At 41.3% G+C, this 15,824-nt stretch overlaps 1 long non-coding RNA gene across 1 annotated transcript in view; it reads left to right on the plus strand.

Moving 5' to 3' along the window:
• The window catches only part of LOC129468360 (uncharacterized), a 39,995-nt gene extending 24,649 nt beyond the window's left edge, over positions 1-15,346 (plus strand). The window contains exons 2-3 of the long non-coding RNA XR_008652623.2: positions 14,865-14,938; positions 15,116-15,346. This is a non-coding gene — a long non-coding RNA (uncharacterized lncRNA). The remainder of the gene's footprint in view (positions 1-14,864; positions 14,939-15,115) is intronic.
• The last annotated feature ends 478 nt before the right edge of the window (positions 15,347-15,824 follow it).

Consider the following 15,824-nt stretch of genomic DNA (forward strand, 5'->3'; position numbering starts at 1 on the left):
TCCTTTCCTTTCAGCAAGTTCTCCCTCTGTTGCCCAGGCTGGAGTGCAATGGTGCCATCTCGGCTCACTGCAATCTCTGCCTTCCAGGTTCAAGTGATTCTCCCACCTTAGCTCCCAAGTAGTAGGAACTACAAGTGCATGCTACCACACCTGGATAATTTTTGTATTTTTAGTAGAGGTGAGAGTTTCGCCGTGTTGGCCAGGCTGATCTCAAACTCCTGAGGTCAAGCATCTGCCAGCCTTGGCTGCCCAAAGTGCTGGATTACAGGGGTGAGCCACTGCACCCAGCCTGCATGATTTCCTAAAGTGTTTCTATGCTTTAGAAAACCTAAACCGAGGTGGAACCTAAACTCAGGTGGAAAACCTGTTTAAAATAATCTAAGACCAGACTTGATCTCCTTTTTCAGTATAAACTTTGAGTATTTTTTGCATGTTTTTAACATACACTGAATTTTCCAGGAATGCCACTCTCATGTAAATCCAAAAGAAGTCTAGCTTGTTTTGTTTCGAAAAGTTGTTCACTTGTTTGGAAAAATTACACCATTGAAGGTAATGTGGCTTTGCTATTTGAATCACCAATACGGCACACTTGCAAGAACCTTTTGCGTTTATGGTGTTTTTACGTACAGGTAGAGGAACAATAAAATTTATTATCTATATCAGACATTTTCAAAGGTAAAGGGGAATGCTGTTAATAATTATGGCAGGGCAATGAGCATCAACCAGGATTGTCTCAGAAAAACTGGGTTGTCCAAAGAAAACTGGAAAATGTAGTTTTTGCGTGTTCTTGCCCCACAGTACAGAAGGACATACTAGAGGGAGGTTAGAGTAGATGTTGAGTGAGAAAATCCACACGTCCGTAGAGACAATTTTGTCTGTTTGCTCTACCAATCACCGAGAGAGATATATTAAAATTTCCTTCTGTGATAGTGAACCTGTCAATTTCTTCTTGTATTTCCTTCAAAACTTTGCCTTTTAGGGGCATGCAGGTTCATAACTCTTTTTTCTTCTTAGTGAATAGAACCTTGTATCAATATGCAATAATCATTTTAGCATCTAAATACCTTTTGCCTTAAAATACATTTCATCTGATATAAATCATTTTAGCATCCAAGTTTTGCCTTAAAATATATTTCATCTGGTATAAATATGATAACCCTGGGTTTCCAGGTTTAAAATTGTTATATCTTCCTAGTGAATAGAACCTTGTATCTATATGCAATGATCATTTTAGCTTCTAAATAAAATTTTTTTGCCTTAAAATATATTTTGGCAATCTCAGGTTTCTTTTAATTATTTGCTGGCATATTTTATCTTTTTGCTTTCTATATTTCTGCATCCTTATGCTTTTCTATTTTTATAGTTAGCATATAGCTGGATTAAAAAAACTGACAATATTTGTTTTTCATGGGTGAATTTAATCTGTATACATTAAATAATGATTACTGCTTGATTTGAATTCATGTTATCTTATTTCATACTTCCCCCCACTTTTTCAATGTTTATTTCTCATTTATTGACTTTAGTGTTAATTTTGTATTAACACTAGTTGTCAAAATTGTTTACACTAGTTTAGAAATTACATATACTATTTCAATAGTTTTAATTGTTACCCTAGAAATTTTAAGAGGTACATTTAATTTAACAATGTCTAAAGGTAATTAATATTTTTATTCTTTTTCTATACAAGATATCAAATGCCTTAACTTTAATTTTCTTCCCTTTCTTTAATCATAAATTATTGTTGCCATAAATTTAGTTATGCATTGATTTTTAGTTCCTCTACTTACTATAATTGTTATTGTTTACATAGTCACTGTTTAGGCTTACTTCCATGTTTACCATTTTCTTTGCCCACCACTTCTTGTATCTAAGACCTCCTTCCTAGGATAATTTTCTTTCTTAAGTATCTCCTTTAGAAGATTATTTAGTAAGTTTTTGCTCATATCATACTCTCTTAGTTTTGATTTATTTGAAAATATCTTTATTTTACCATCATTCATTAAAGTAAATTTCATTTGGTAGAAAATACAGCACAAGGTCAACATTTTTTTTTCTCAGCGCTTTAGGCTTATTTTACTGGTTTCTGGCTTACATTGTTGTTACTGAGGAATTAGCTGTCGGTGTCATATAAATTATTTATAGATAATCTGTTTTTATTCCTCTCTGGTTGTTTTAAACATCTCTTTGCTTTTGATGTTCTGCAGTTTCACTATGATGGGTTGAGATTGTTTGTTTTTTTCTCCTTTCTTTCTTATGTTCCTTGGTATTTATTGGGTTTCTTGAATCTGTGAATTTCTCCTTGGAAACATTCCCAGTCATATTGCTTCTACCTCATTATTTCTGTGATCTCTTTATAGATTTCAGATTGGACATATGTTGGACCTTCTCATTTTATCCATATCTCTTAACATCTTTTGCAATTTTTTTTGTCTCTGTGTATCATTTTGTGGATTTTTTCAAACCTATCTTCTGATTTACTTATTCTCTTTCCAGTTTTGTAGTCTCACTCATCAGCTGAGTTTATAATTTCAATTCTTACATTAAAAAAATTTGTAGAAGTTCTATTTTCTTATTTTTCCAATCTGAACTGTTAATTTTGATAAGCTTTCTTTTTTCCTTTGTCATATACCCAAAACTTAAAAAAACTTAAAAAGAAACACATTAAGCACATTTTACTCCCTATATCTGATAATTATAATATCTGAAATCTGTATGGTTCTGATTCTACATATTTTTCTTTCTTTTTACTCTGTATCATGGTAGATACTTTTTACTCTTTAGCATTCCTTGTATGTTTGGTGGTTTTTGATTTTGAGCTGATGTTACTTGAAACTTTATCTTTCATAATTCTTTAAGGCTTGGGTTTAAAGTGTGTTCCTTCAGAGTGGATTTGCTTTGCTTTTCCATGACTAACTCAGGACCATTTTAAATGAAGATTTCAGCTTGAGTTTTTCAGTCTACATATGTAGTATGAATGCTTTCTTCAAAGAAGATGAACTTGTGTTTAGGAAGCTTTTGGGAAAATATTTTTTTCCCTGTTCTGTCCAGAATTTAGGTTGAATCAAACAGGATCTTTACTGTTGATATGAAACTGTTTTTTCATCCCTCTGAGGACTGCCCTTTTGGAATCCTGGCTTTATAAAGTGATCTCAGATCTGACCTCCAGCCCTGCACAGGCTTAGTCTCTTATCCCCAGGTCTTATTAAAACCCAGGCTGTAAGCTTCCAGGAATTGAAAAACTCCCCCAGGGTTCCGGTGCTCACTTACTCCTATGAATCTGAACTGTTTTATGCAGAAACATAGATTGATTTGAATGGAATTACATGAGTGACATATGAGATTCATTCTATATAACTTTCTAAAGTGTAACAAGAGGAGCAAAGGCCACAGGAAGGAATTCAGCACTGTATAAGGAAGACTGCCTCATGAGCTATTTATGAGGTAGTGAGCTTCTTGGTTACCAGGAGGATTCAAGGATAGGCTAGACAACCACCTACTGGGGACGTGGTAAAGGGGCCTTAGGTATGAAGGGATTGGTTGAACCAAAATGCAGCCATCCTCTCCTTCTACTTGCTTGATGCCGATTTGCATGGCAGAGTCTCTGGAACAATCTCCTTTCCCTGGCCATGCTGAAAGTTTAAAATATTGCCTTGCCAGGTCTGCTTTCTGCCTGCAAATGGCTCCTTGACACCTGGCAACAGAGCTGTTGGGGCCCAACACACTGTGCCAGAGCATGTGATGCCTGGGCTGCCTGGATCTGCTGTTCACGTGGCCGCATTTCAGGCCCTGTCAGGTGGCCGTGGCTTCTCTTGGCCACATGGCTGTCGAAGAGGAGGTGAACTGGGGCAGGATGAGTGAGCAACAGGTGTTAGCAGGAGTCTAGACAGAAAAGGATCCTTATGCCCACAGGAGCATTCGTTTAAAATAGCCCTTTTCCCAGATATGCCTCTGGTGGCGCTGGGCCGTCTGGGCTGTGGTTTAAGATCATTTGGCAATGTTCATTCCTACAACCAGAGAACAGCTTCTGGTGCTGTAAAATCATCAGCAAGCTAAGCCAATTAGCTCAGCCAGGAGAGGATTATGTGCACTGGTGTTGGTACCAGGCAATTGATGTAAGCCGATTTTTTGAAGTTTCAGTGTTTTTGCTTGCCGTATTTTCCTCCAGGGCAGTCACAGTTTAACTGGGGCTAGGCTCCAGCAGGTGACGCCTTTGGGTACTTTTCAAATTGCCTGTGGAGAAACTGGGTGAAAAGTGTTCACGCTCTCATGCTTCGTGTAGTAAGGGGAGGAGCCCAACTGCAAACATGGGCAAGCTGTTTATATGGAGAGAGTGGTAAAATGTCCTTTTCCTGTTTGAGAGGAATTGGATGCTTTTGCAGAGCTCAGTAAGGAGAGGCTGGGATGGGGCTCTAGCAAGAGTGATGGGAGTCCTGAGGGCAGTGGGTGGAATCCAGGTTAAGAATGAGGCTAAAGCTAAGAGGTCAACTCAGACGCAGGATACAGGGATTCTGTTCTGTGTTAGTGCAAATTAGTGCTTTGGGTTACATGTGGGATTATGGATAGATAATGTAATGTTATTCGGGCATGCAAGGGGCAGTGGGTTCATAGATGACCTTGAAAAGTTAGCACTGAGTTTGTAATGCCATTTTAGCCCCCCAGATAGTTTCTTTTGTGTTTTGACCCTTGTTGTAATAGCACCTTGTGCCGCTCACAGAGTGGGAAAAAAAGAGACAAAACACAGTACAAAATGGCCCACCCATGCAGAGAAAACTACTGCTAACATTTTGATGTATATGTTTCTAGATTTTTTCTGTGCATGTATATTTTTATAGATATGAAATCATATTCTTTTGTCATCTGCTTTTCCACTCATATTGATTCAATCAGTAGATATTTAACGAATGCCTGTGGTGTGCCCAGCCCTGTTCTGGGCACAGAGAGTACACTGATGAAAACAAAGCCCTCGCCTACATGGAACTTATGTTCTAGTAAAAGCATTCTGTAGTGAGCATCTTTTCATATCAATAGATCATTTTATGGAACAACATTTTTATGAGTCACATACTATTCCCTAGTATTGATAGATTTTAATTTAATTGTATCCTATTGTTTCCAACAGGATGAGTTGCAACTTTTTGCTAATTCAATGATTTGATGAACATTTTTGTAGCTAATATTCATGTACATCTTTATTGGAGATAAAGGCTGTAATGAAAATTTCATAAAACTAAATGTTCCCCCAGGTAGGAGGAATAAATGTGCCCTGTCTGGCTATGACTGACAGGCAATTAGTCTCAGAGACACTTGAGCCCAGAGGGTATCACTGACAGACTTGGCTAACTGCATGGCTTAGGTTGGGGCAGGCAAACCACATGTGGGTGTTTCAGCTGACCCACGTGGACTGCCTGGCAGCACTTGACCACTGGATCAATTAAGGACATGTATGGGTTTCAGAATTCTTTAGAGGCCCAGATGCACTCACTGTGGCTTTAAAAATAAAGGTATGCTGCTCCATGATGACAAGTTGCTTGAAATTATATTTTAGAAACCCCAAGGAAAGAATTCTACAGAAGCACACAAAAATGAATTGGGAAAAGCTTGTGTTTGTGCCTTCAGGGTTGGCATGGGCAGCAGGGTGTGCAGAAGGACCAGCTTTCAAGATGGGTTTTTTGTATATGGAACCCTTGTAAGCAGGATGGGAGACAAAGTGGCGAGGGGAGCAGATGACAGGAATGGAAGTTTGCTTTTATGTGGTGCCCTAACCTTGTAGAGGGGGACTCACGGGGCTTTAGATGATCTGTGTGCTTCCGTGATGTGCTCTTAAGCTCACTGGAGAAGGTGTGTCCCGCTCTTTGCCGGACAGTTGGCTAATGTATGAGCCTAAAACACTGGAATCATTTTAAATAATTTCCTGTTTAATACCCCTCTCTTCACCAAATTCTGTCCAATGTCCCTGACAGTCTTTTGAATTTGTTGTTCAAGCTCCGTTATTCTCTCACTTGAATGACTGCAGGAACTTTCATGGGTCTCCATGTTTCCACTTCCTTCCAGTCCATTTTCCACACCGCGATGGCCTAAGCTATCTTTGCGACGTGAACATTTCATCATGTTACCGCTGGGTTAAAAATCTCCAACAGCCTCCTGTCGCTTATAGGGTGAAATTCAAACTCATTCGAGACTGAAGAGGCACTCCAGCTGCCCTGGCCTACTGGACTGGTCCTGTCACCTGCCACAGCCCTTACCTGTGTACCAGCTGTGAACTACTTGCAGTTGTCTGGAAGTGACATATTTATTAAGCCTTTGTATCCTTGCACACAATCTTCCTTCTGCTTGGAGTGCTTTTCCCACCTTTTTCCCTTGGCATATTCCTACCTATTTGAGGCACCCCTTTCTCTGTGACCTCACAGCACTGCATCCATCTCTGTATTATCACTTATTGTGCTACTCATTTACATGTCTCCTGTCTATATCCTTTACGGGACTGTGGACTACTTGAGGATGAGGGTGGAATCTTATTAATTTTTTTATCTGCTATCCCACTGGGGTGCCTAACATATTTGTTGTTAAAAGAATGCTTACAGAATCATAAATATTGGAGGGGTATATACAATCTGGTTTGCAAAAACATGTTCTTTGATGAAGACCTAACCAGATAGAGTGTGCTCATAGTGCTCAGTTCTGATGTATGTTTTCAGACATCTTTTTAAGGATTTTTATTCTAAAGATGATTAATTTTGTTACATAAAGACTGGTCCTTAGATAGGGTTGATTTACACACATGCATGCTCTCTCAGACATGAGCTGGTGTTGCAAACACACACACACACACACACACACACACGATTCAACAAGTAAGTGATGAGTTCAAACATGGGGTTCTCTCACTCCAAACTGTGCTCTTGACTTCTATAATCTCCTGCCTGCGGTGCTGGTGTTTTGGGTCCAAGAGAAGGAGTTGTCAATGGAAGAAAAGGGAAATGTGAAAATGTGGCAAAAACCCCCCAAAATGAAAATAAACAACTCCAAGACTATCCATGTGTTTATGCAGATATTAAAAAAGGCAATTGCTTTCGCTTTCAAAGTCTGTTTCCATATTTGTCAAATGTGAATAATAATGTTCTCCCAAGGCAGCTGGAAGGATTAAATAAGATAATGTATTTTATATAGTAAATGCTTAACAAGAAGTAGCTATCGTATTTACTTTTCCAGAGTTTTTGCTTTTTCTTCTTCCTATGCTCAGTAATCTGGGAGTGGGCCCTAATAGAAATAAATCTTTGCAGAGGAAAAGCTGAAGGTTGCCTGTAGTTGGTGAGTAGACGACCTTTAAATACTCCTTTAGGAGTTTCCGAAGACCTTCTTGTACCTCCTGCCCTACCACCCTCTTGTTTACTCCCTAAAATCCCACAGCTAGATTTCTCCTACTAACACCATGTTCACAGATACAATAACCCTGCTAGAGGTAACAAGTTAAAACTTTTACTTTATATTTCCATGGAATGAGTCTTGAGCTTCTTTCCTAAAAATAGGATTTTTTTCTTGAGCAGGAGACCTGAGGCCAGGTTTGGGGAAGAGATATCTGGTGAGGAAAGGAGGTAGTGGAATGAGGAATCGTGTAGGAAAACATGATTGGCTATACCACCCAGGGACGGCTATCTACCTCCCTCTTCCTGCCATCTTGGTCAGGATCATCTCTCTGAATTTTTTTTTTTTTTTAATATTTTGACTTAATCCTTCAGTATAATTCTACTGACCAACTCACCTCCCCGATAGGTGTGTGATGAGGCGGTATGCTGGGGGAAGGATGAGGAAGAAAGGCCTTTCTAAGCCCAAATGCACATTCTGGAAAAATTAGAGTTGTGTTTACTGATAGACCTGGGTCAGGACACAGTCCAAGGAGCAGAACTGATGGACAAGATGACTTCATAGCATGGGAGACATGATTGGGAATATCCCTTCCCCAGCTACTTTTTAAAAGAAAATTGTGGTAAAATATACATAACATAAAATTTACTATGTAAACCATTTTTAAGTGTACAGTTGAGTGGCATAAAATATATTCACATTATTGTACAACCAACATCCATCTCTGGGAATTTTTTTCATCTTCCCAAACTGAAACCCCATAGGCAATAAACTATAACTCCCCATCCCCTTCCACCCTTACCCCTAATCCCTGGCAACCACCATGCTGCTTTCTGTCTCTAAGAATTGGACTCTCCTAGGTACCTTGTATAAGTGGAATCATGCAGCATGTGTCCTTTTTTGTGACTACCATATTTCACTGAGTGCTATGTCTTCCAGGCTCACCCATGCTGTAGCTTTCAGTTGCTTTTGGAAACTGCTTTGGAAGCAGCACACTGAGCAGGCTGCCCACTTACCAGCAGGCCTGAGGCCCCAGGCCTGGGTTCAGGAAGGGGTGCCTGGGTGGCCATTTCCCTTTCAAGGAGTCTAGTAATGGCATTGTTTGTGTTCCCCGGACAGCCAGGAAAAAACCTGCTGACCATTCTCTTAGCCTATTTCCTTCTCCTTCTTAGGGGCCATTAAAACCCCAAGCAGAAGGCTCTTCCCACTGAAGGCCTATGCAGTCTTGGCAGTGGGGCTGGGCACTGTTGGTAGCCAGAGTAACTTTGCTTCCACTTAGGAATGAGGCCACAATTTGCCATGCTTGCTCCCAATTCATAGTTTGAAATAGCCCTCTCCTGCTTCCAGTGGCTCCTGCCCCACCATACAATGTGTGGCTTCTGCTGGGGGCTGTAGGAGGGCTGCCCCTTTCTGTCCTGTCATGCTGGCAGCTGCGTGGGGTGTTGGCAGAGCCAGCCAGCCAGTGACTGCCAGTCTCCTGGATGGTTGCCTTGTCCACTGCTTGGAAGCCTTGTCATGTCTGATGTGGCAGGGTCCGGTTTCTAGAGGAAATGTTCCTCTGGGATTTGGATGAAATCTGGGCTGTCCTATCCTATCTCCAGAAAAATCTGAGCAAGCAACAATTGTAATTAATACTTGATGAATGATGCCCACTGGGGGTTAATTCCTGACAGCCCAAAGCTCTGAATGGGTGGAACACATAGTATTGGTTGGGTGTTAGCCGTGCTTGCTAATGAATTCACTTTACTTATTTTGGCCTTGGGGTTAGTCAAGGAGAGAAGCTCAGAAATAAAGTAATGCCCTGACACTGCCTCCCACAGCTGATTGTCTTTCTTTCTTCTTGTTTCATTTAACATAATATATTTGAGGTTCATGCATGTTGTTGCATGAATCAGAAGTTCATTTTTTATTGTTGAGGGCGAGTCTTGCTCTGTTGCCCAGGCTGGAATGCAGTGGCACAATCTCGGCTCACTACAACCTCTGCCTCCTGGGTTCAAGCGATTCTCCTGCCCCAGTCCCCTGAGTAGTTGGGACTTCGCGAGTACCTGGGACTACAGCTACTGTGCGCTACCATGCTTGGGCTAATTTTTGTATTTTTAGTAGAGACAGGGTTTTGCCATGTTGGCCAGGCTGGTCTCGAACTCCTGACCTCAAGTGATCCACCCACCTCAGCCTCCCAAAGTGCTGGCATTAAAGCGTGAGCCACTGTGCCTGCCCTGTAGTTTATTCTTTTTTATTGCTGAGTAGTAGTCCAATGCATGAATATGCCACAATTTGTTTATTAATTGTCTTATTGATGGACATTGAGTTGTTTCTAATTTGGGCTATTATGAATGAATATTCTTTCACAAATCTTTCTGTGGACATGTCCCTCCCTGCTTCCCCAACCCAGGGTAAATACCTAGGATTAGAATTTTCTACTACTAATATAGTTAAGACATGCACTTCATTTGACTGGAAACTACCAAACAGTTCTCCAAACTTGTACTACTCTACCTTCTTATCAGAGTTCCTGTTGCTTTCCATCTTTATCAACATTTTGTGTTTCAAGTATTTTTTTAAATTTTAGGTATTCTAGTGGGGGTTGAAATGGTATTTTACATATGTTAATTTGCATCTATCTGATTACTAACGATGTTGAGCTCCTTTTCATGTGGTTATTGGCCATTCATATATCTTCTTTTATGAAATGTCTGTTCATGTCTTTTGCCAACTTTTTATCCAATTGTACAGAATTTTATTGTTGATTTGCAGGATATTTTAAAACATATTCTGTATACAAGACCTTTGTCGCATATGTATGCTGCAAATGTTATTTCTTGGTCTATGGCTTAATTCATTTTCTTAATGGCATACTTTAATGAGTAGAAATTTTCAGTCTTGTTGAAGTCCAACACGTCAATTTTTTCTTGTATGGCTTTTTGCATCCTGTCCAAAAAGCTTTGCCTACACAAAGGTCACAAAGATATTCTCTTACGTTTTTTTTTTTTTTTTTTTTTCTAGAAGACTAATGGTTCTGGGTTTTATATTTAAACCTATGACCCATTAAAAAATTATTGTTAATGTATGAAGTGAGAAAAAATTTAGTGAAAAATAAAACTCAAGGCCATAAGTCTTCCATAAGAAAACAGCCTACTCTCTAATTTGCTGTGATAAATTAATGGAAAATCTTGTGGCACCCTTGAGATGGAGTAGCCAAGAGAAGAGCTTCCCTTCCTTCAAGGGTAGATAGTGTGGCAGCAACAGGTGATGGTGAATCGTAGCTGTGTCCAGTGAAGTAATGACTTCATACGAAGTATTTACAGTAGAGGCAGCAGCAATGCCGAGTACATGTGAGAGAAAACTGAAAGAACTCCTAGAAAAAGCTGGAGGACATTTTTGGGGACCTAATATGTATATTTAGAGACAGGATCTCTCTCTGTCGTCCAGGCTGGAGTGCAGTGGTATGATCATAGCTTACTGTAGCCTCAAACTCCTGGGCTCAACTGATGCTCCTGCCTCAGCCTCCCAAGTAGTTTGGATTATGGTCACATGCTGCCATGCCCTAACTTTTAATTTTTTATTTGTAGAGACAGGGTCTCGCTATGTTGCCAGGCAAATTTTGAAATTCTGGGCTCCAGTGATCCTCCCACCTTGGCCTCCCAAAGCACTGGGATTATAGGTGTGAGCCCCTGTCCCTGGCCAGGGGCCACAGTTTTTGAATAAAACCAGCAGAGGTGCATGCTACTACAATTCTGGTATTTACAGGGAAAAGGTGACTTTATTTTTGTTTTTATTTTTGATATTGAAACAATTATAGACTAACAGAAGAGTTGCAAAGATAGTACAGGGCATTCCTGTAGACTTCTCATCCAGCTTCCCCTAACGTTATGAGAATTTATTTGGGGGATGAGTCCAAGAACCATGGTGAGTGAATGTGAAAGTAAGAGGGGAAAGGAAGAGAAGCCAATACTGGGTGAATTAATGAGCAAGTTTCTGCTATGGGTAAACAGGACTTGGCCCTAGAGACCCTTTAAGAAACTGTATAGAGCACATCTCAGAACTGTCCTATGGAGGGGTAAGCAAGTTATCCAGCAACTTCTAACCCTCATTAGTTGAGGGTCACTCTTGGGGTAGCTCCCTGACAAGTGGACGGAGCACCATCTCCTGACCAGAATGTTCCTTTAGGCCATGAGACTTAGGCAAGAAACTATTGGTGTGTCTGTGGGGGGACAGTCTGCAGAGGGCTCAGATGATAATGGTACTGTTTGGGGGTAGGGGAAGAGGGGAGCATTAACAAGGTCTGCTAGGCTTTTCAACAGACCTGAAGTTTGAGTAAGAGTTTACTGGTTGCAAGTGACCTCTAAAGAGACAGACCTTTCCAGACAAAAGGAGTAGAATGTACGAAGCTTAAAAGAGAGTATGATAAATTCAGTGACGTGATGAAGCTGTTTTGGGAGTGTGTGGGAAGAGGGCTAAAAGGCTAGAGAGAGGTCAGGGAATATGCACGGGATGAAATACAAGGGTCTTCTATTCCACTTTATCCTGATGGCCAAAGGGAATTTTTGAAGGGTTTTAAATAGGAGAGTAATATCAATTTGCACTTTTAGGAAGATTATTCTAGATGCTATGTGAAAGACAGATTAGAGGGTGGTAAGATCAGAATCATGAAAACCAGCCAGGAGATTGTCTCAGTAATTCAGGTGAGAGATGATGGTGGTGAACTACGATAGTGCTTACCAGGATGGAAGAAATGCTTGAGAGTTGTAATTAACAGGACTTGCATTGGAATGGGGAGGTGGGAGGTGAGGGAAGGTGGAATATAGATGGGGGAGATGATGAGGGAGAGAGGAAAATAAGGAATATGACTTCCACTCTCCTGACCCTGCTATCTATTATTCCCTGAGATAGAAATAGAGTAGTGATAGAGGCAGGAGGAGGAGAAACTCTAGGCAGATAGGGGACATCAGAGAGAGGCAACTTGACTTTGAAGGAAGAGGCAGAGAGGCAACTTGGCTTCAGGGGAGAGCAACCTACCCTTCCCGTCCCGTTTCCAGTTCCCCTCTCTGCTGAGAGCTGCTTTCATCACTCAATAAAATTCTGCACATTCACCATCCAATTTATCTGCACGACCTCATTCTTCTTGGATACTGGACAAGAATTTGGGACCCACCAAATATGGATACCCAAAAAGGCTATCACACTGGCTTGTTGCCCTTGCTGGAGGGAGGTAGCCACCCCCCTCGCAGAGGCAAAGGGGCCACTGAGCTGATAGCACACTGCTGTCCCTGGATGTTTGAGCTAAGAGAACATTGTAACATGCCCTCTGGAGCCTTGGGGTCACAGGCACCCCCACCTGGACACTGCCACAGGGCCTGCACAGAGTTTGTTTCTGCTGGCACCAAAGTGGCCAGCAGGTTCCTGCACTCACTCACTTGCATGCTCCCTCCTGCAAGGGGCTGAGCATGATGGGCTGAGTAAACACGGCACTCCTGTTCTGCAAGGGGGTCAAGGAAAAATCTTGCATCAGTAGGAGGATAAATGTGGGAGTTTGGGGCCTTGTAAATGTGAAGTGTCAGTAGGAAATCCGAGGGACAGTTACTTAATAAACAATAGGATATAAATGTCTTTGATTCCTTTGGTCGATTCAATCTGCAGGTGTAGATTTAGGGGTGGGTAGCTTAAAGACTACCACAGTCTTACGACTGAAACCGTAAGATCAGGTGAGATGGCCCTGGGAGATTGTATAGCATGAGATTTACGGGAGGTAGAGGAAAAAACCTGTAGAAACATGAATCCTAGCAGGGCTGCCATTGAAAGCGTGCATTGCTTTTTCATCTGGCCATGAACAAACCTCCTGTCTCCTAATTTTCAGAAAATGGCACGCAGAAAGGCAGGTAGGAAGCTGCATGCGTGTGCCTGAGGCCAGATTTTCCTGATTAAAGCTCTCCTTGGGCTTGTGGTGTTGCCCCCGTGGCTTGCCTTGGCATGGCTTTTTATTTTGAGAGAAACTTTTCAGAGGGGCTGATCTTTTCTTCTCATTTCTTCTCTCTGCTTCAGCCTTATGCTATAATATTTCTGTTGGCCACTTGCCTTTCTTTTCACCAGTTGGGACTAGTTGTATTCTCATAGCTATTTTCCCTCCCTCTGTTTTAGACAAATAAAAAATGGAAATGCCAGGTTTAAAACAGAGGATTTGCCAAAGATGTGTCTTTCTTTTGCTGACAAGAGAAAGAAAGTGCACATGTGACAGACCAGCCCATTTCTAAATCTAAATGCACATTGGCTGTCCTGGCTGTGGGGGAGTGAGGGTGATTCCCCCCTTTGTGAGGGTAGAACTATCTTAAATAATACCAATTTTGCACTTCTCCTTGGTAAGTGAAATTCATTTTCCAACATGAACTGCAAATTGTGAATTATTAATAGCATCCCCAAGGTATTCCACTGGCCTAATCCAGTCTTGCCCTCTGCAAATTGGTTTTGATTCTTCACATTTAGAAGAGACTTTTGCTATCATTGAGACTAATTGTTATTCGTACTCATACATGGATGTCCTCTCCAATACATCCTAAGCAGCCCCTTCAATTTGGGGGTGAGGAGGAGGATCTATTTGTTGAAAATCCCTTTCTTTTCCCTGCCATGTCTGTTTTGTACTTCAAAGTCATGCAGAATAATTCTAATACTTATTCTAAAAGACAGGCTTTCAAATGCTTAAATTCATTCATTTAAACTCTCCTAAGGTGGTAGCCTCCTCTTTTTCCTCTCCTCTCTTCTCTTAAGTTTTCCTACCTTCCTCTCCTACAGGATTTACACATGCCTTATACAATTTAGTCACTGTTTTTTGGGAGTTAAACCAAATCTGATTCTTTTCACTTTAAGTTCTAAAACCAAGAGGGAATTCAACAAATTAAAGTGACTACAGTTGTGAAGATACTTAAAACTAACTATTTGGGGTACCACATTCTGTGAATATAGCCTGAAGTCCATTTTTTTTTGTTTTTTTGGAAACAACTTCACACTCTTGCCTTATATTCTGTTGATTATAAAATAAAAGTTTACATTATTTTCATGAGAACTGCTGTCTTCCTTACCCTGCAGTTGTGTGGAAGATGTTATATTTCTCCCAGTTAAATGGCATCTTGTGAAACCATTGTTCCAGTTTGTTTCTCTCTTTTTGGCTCTTGATTCTGTTATTCAAACTATTAGCTATTAACCTCAAGAGCTTGTCATATGCACACCTGAGCACTATTTCCTCTTCACGTTTAATAAAAGCTGTTTAGAAAAAAATGTTGAGCAAGGAAAACTGGAGCAAACTGCCAGGTGCCTATGTCTACATTAACATTATTCTATTAGTCAATTCCCTTTGGTTAATATATAGCTTAGCTAAAGTTAAGTTACATTATGCTGCAGTAACAAACAATTGCCACATCTTAGTGGCTTCCAAGAAGAAGAATTTATTTCTTACAATTTGTGCTGACTGTGGTTCAGCTGTCACTCTGCTCCATTTGTCTTCATTACAGGGCCAGCAAGGAGAGGTCCCAATCTGGGATATGCTTTCCTCAGGTTAAAGGGAGAAGAAGAGATATTGCTAATGGTATGGACAGGAGGCAAGGAAATACTGGGTAGGAGAGGGTGGGTCCCCAGCAAAGGCCCCACCCTCAAGCCTGGAAACCCATGGCCCTAAATGGGAACAGGCATTCCTCTTTTTGCATCCAAATGTTTGGCCCACCACGCCCCCCTATCCTGTACCCATTTAAACCCCAAACTTCAGGCACTGTAAGCAGATGAGCAGATGAACAGAAGCGCAGAAGAGCAGCAGAGTGGCACAGCAGAGAAGGAGAGAAGAGAAGGAGCATCTGAACGTTGAGAGGAGTTCAACTAGAATTGGTCAGAGAGGAGACTGATCACAGGATAGCCAAACTCCAGGAGAAGATTATGTTTCCACTCCATCCCCTTTCCAGATCCCCAAACCATCCCTCTGAGAGCCACCTCTGCCACTCAATAAAACCCCTGCATTTACCATCCTTCGAGTCTGTGTGTGACCTGATTCTTTCTGGACACTGGACAAGGACCTGGGTAGAAGAAGACGCTAAACTGATTAACACTTTAGCCATCGGGAAAGCTAAAGGAGCACTGTAACTTTCCCACTGGGGCTTCGGGAGTTGCAGGCACCCACCTGTAGATGCTACCGTAGGGCCGGAGCCCAAAAATGCTCACCCTGGCTCCTGCATCTGCCCGTCTGTGTGCTCCCCTTCCCATAAGGGGTTTGAGTGTGCAGCAGCTGAATATATGAGCCGCACCCTTGTCGCACGTCCTGTGAAGGGGTCAGCGGACTCTCCTGTTTCACTAATTCATATACACACAATGGTTCATAAAGCTTCTGCTCAAATATGCATGTCCCCTCACCCCCTGTTGGCCAAAGCAAGTCACGTGACCAATCCCAGCATCAATGGCAGGAGGATGCATGCTCGTGCAGGAAC

Source organism: Symphalangus syndactylus, chromosome 18 (genome assembly GCF_028878055.3).
Source record: "Symphalangus syndactylus isolate Jambi chromosome 18, NHGRI_mSymSyn1-v2.1_pri, whole genome shotgun sequence".
Taxonomy (NCBI): Eukaryota; Metazoa; Chordata; class Mammalia; order Primates; family Hylobatidae; genus Symphalangus; species Symphalangus syndactylus.